Consider the following 4,022-nt stretch of genomic DNA (forward strand, 5'->3'; position numbering starts at 1 on the left):
TCTATTTCAAAACGGGGGCACCAGTTTTCATTTATGTTTTATGTAGTGTTTTTGGTACCGAAAGACTTTCAAACTTCGTATACTTATCTATTTTGTGTTATAGAACAGAAAAAAATTTTTGTATTCGAATTTATTTCATGTAAAAAATTGTCTTATTTCGATAATTTCTACTAATTAGGTTTTTTTGTTAAGAAGACTAAGAGTAAAAGATGTTTTATATGACACATTCTACCAGTTTCCCAAGTTTCAAAGTGTTTCGTTAGTGTTTCGTTAAGAAAATAATGGTGCCCCCGTTTTGAAATAGATCCCTAAGACCCTTCAAGGCAGCGCCCCAACATGGCCGTAGTCAAATGACTGCCATTGTCTCTGTTGCTGCTGTTAGTGCCGCTGGTACTGCCAGCCATCGCCATTGCTGCCGCCTCTGCCCCTGTCACTGTCTTCTCTGCCTCCACCGCTCTTCCTGTCGCTGACAATGATGATAACGACGACGTTATCAAGGACAACAGAAATAAACTTTAGTCCTTACATAAACAACATTACACAACATATTACATTACAAACACACATGCACATGCACGCACGCACACACACACACGTGCTTATAAATGCATTGATAATCCTCGATAGTCAAATTATATTGAAATACACTCTTAACGTAATCTTATCTTTCGAGTGTTGTCGACTTCTAATCAAAATAACAAAAACTACTCTGAATTAAAAGCTGTATTACACTTTCACCTTTCTTCTACTTTATCTTCTACACTACTGGTATCAGTAACATTCTCAACCACATGGTTCTGAGTTCAGTCCCACTGCATGGCACCTTGGGCTAGTGTCTTCTGCTGTAGCCTTGAGCTAACCAAAGCCTTGTGAGTGGATTTGGTAGATGGAAACTGAAAGAATCCCGTCATATGTATATATGATGTATTGGATGGCGAACAAAAGTGTGGAGTGGAATGAAAGCGTTTGAAGAGGCCAGTATAACGCAAGCAAGACTCAAAAGAGATCTAAGGAAGAATGTTAAGATCGAGAAGATGAATGAAAATGACCCTTTTGTGTGCACAGTTTGTGACAGACCATGCCTGTCTTTTGCTGGGTTCAAATCTCATTTGGCAACGCATGGAAAACGAACCTCCACCAACTATTCTGCCTATATGCCTGTGCGCACCTTTGAATGCAATGTATGCCAGAGGGTCTGCAAATCTAACAAATGCCTCAAGAGACAAAGAGCAGAACTTATCTGCAACTCTTGGTGGTCCAAATCAGAGGTGCAATCTATGTGGGTGTCTTTCCAGAACATTGTCTGGTTTAAAAAGCCACATCAGATGTGATGATGGTTCTAAGGAGTAGGTACAGGAGGGGGTCAAACTCTGCATAAGGAGTAGACAATCACCATGTATGTATGTATATATCTGTACGTGTGTGTGTGTGTGTGTGTCTGTATTTGTTTCCCCCACCATCACTACTTGACAACTGGTGTTGGTGTGTTTACACTCCCGTAACCTAGTGATTCGGCAACAAAGGCCAATAGAATAAGTACTAGACTTTAAAAATAAGTTTTTGGGTCGTTTTGTTTGACTAAAATCCTTCAAGGAGGTGCTTAAGCATGGCTGCAGTCAAATGACTGAAACAAATAAAAGAATAAACATGTATATGTGTGTGTGTGTGCATGTATTTACTTATACTGGTGTAAAACGGTACATTTGTTACACACACACACACAAAAAAAAAAAAACAGTACAAACTTAATTATGGATCAATATTGGTGCAAACATGGCTGTGTGGTTAAGAAGCTTTGGTTTGGGGTTCGGTCCTACTACACGGTACCTTGGGCAAGAGTTTTCAACTATAGCCCTGGGCCAACCAATGGATTGTGAGGGAATTTGGTAAATGGAAACCGTGTGGTAATGTGTTGTGTATGTATATATATATCCCACTCTCTGTCTTCCCTTCTTTGAACTTTTCCTATATTTCTGACGAAGAGCTCCGCTCGAAACGTTAAATCCTCTTTCTTTTCTTTCCATGTCCTTGCATTGTTGTTTTATCGTGTTTTTTCTTGCTTATTTATATATATCGTTGGTTCAAGTCAATGCACTAGACAGCCATTATGCACCCATACAAAAAACGCTCCCACGTTGACTATGTTGACACCAGTAAGGAACAATTATGAACTTTTCTTTTAATTACATCTTTTGAAATATGTATTTTTGATAAAGTTCGTTTTTTCAAGAACCGAAACATGTTAAATATCTCTGAGAAAATTATAAATTAAAATTCATTTTATATAGTGGCGTTTTCAAACTTCTTTTTTATAAATATATACCCACTCATATGCCACCTACACTTTTTATCTATCTATATATCTATATATATATATCCAGTGGATAACTTATACTCCTATTACAACAGAAACACATATAGCTGTCTTTTTGTCTCTAGAACAACCATTTTCCTTAATACCATGCCAGTTCTGTTTAACTTTTGGTTTTTGAGATATTTTCCCTTCTCTGGCACAAGTGGTCACATCAGCCACCAGGTGTTTGCTTACTTTCTCTCAAAGTGGAGATATTGTTGAAAAAATCATGAAATTATCTTGTATGATATTTAATGTACCTTTATTCATTTTTGTTGCACAAATTCATGCTACTAATCACATAGAATCCTTTTTCTGAGGTCACTTTTGTGACATATATGAAATATTCAATCGTCTAAATAAATCACAAGATTAATGAATAAAGACTGGTATATCTTTTGTGATCATTTGGTAGGTTGCATTCAATGGCAAACAGGTTGATGCATCATTGGTAATCCCATTAAACACTTTGTACATGTATAGTTTTGTACATAAAAACACAATTTTGCTATACACAGTTGATATCCTTGAATGTAAAAAAGAAGAAAAAGACTGGGTATTTAACTGACTTCTATCCTCCCAGAGGTGTTGTCTTCTTGCTCAGCATGTCTACTTGTACTACAATAATGTCTGGTCTTGTTCTTGGCTACTATCATGCTACCTCATTCAAGCACTACCCTCTCCTCTCATTGTCCCTTGTATTGTATCCCTGGCCTCTACTAAGCACTCCCTCCTTGGCCATATTTTTTTCCAACAGCTATCAACTTGCAACAATTTAAGAGGAACATTAACTGCATTGCTCTAACCAGTCTAAGAGTTTCTACAAAGACGTTCTGGCCATGGCCTTCTCATCCACTCAGATATTTTTTTATCTCAAATTACATTATCCAATGCACCCCAACCCAACATTTTTTAGAAATAAAGATAGGTGTGCTTTGAGGGGTACTTAGCTAGTGATTCTGGAAGGTTAAATGACGATGTAGAAGCTTAATAGCTTGCTGTGGAATTCTGATGAGAAGAGATTATGCAAAGTGTTTAATGCTAATGATATAGCAGGAACAGGATAAACTACGAATATTTTGCAGAAAAATGTGTCGGCAGCCAGCCATGAGACATATTTTTCTGCAAAATATGGGTAGTTTATCCTGTTCATGCTATATTATTAGCATTATCCTGCGTTTGAAAAAATATACATATATTTATTTTTATATATATATATATATTTATTTATTTATATATATCATCATCATCATCATCATCGTTTAACGTCCGCTTTCCATGCTAGCATGGGTTGGACGATTTGACTGAGGACTGGTGAAACCGGATGGCAACACCAGGCTCCAGTCTGATTTGGCAGAGTTTCTACAGCTGGATGCCCTTCCTAACGCCAAATGCGTATATATTTATTTATATATATATATATATGTTTATATGTATTTATAAGTATATATATTTATTTATATATATATATATATTTATAGGTTAGCCACTCCCCATACACACATGCACTTACAAAAGACACAGACACATTGAAAGACACGCATGCGTAGACACATACAATAGGAATACAAAATACAAAATGGCTGATATTTAGCAAGGTGAGACACACATAAGAAGGAAGGAAACAAAGGACCACTGATGAGGTCACAGAAGTGTGACGAAAGAACTC

This window comes from Octopus bimaculoides, chromosome 6 (assembly GCF_001194135.2).
Source record: "Octopus bimaculoides isolate UCB-OBI-ISO-001 chromosome 6, ASM119413v2, whole genome shotgun sequence".
Classification (NCBI taxonomy): domain Eukaryota; kingdom Metazoa; phylum Mollusca; class Cephalopoda; order Octopoda; family Octopodidae; genus Octopus; species Octopus bimaculoides.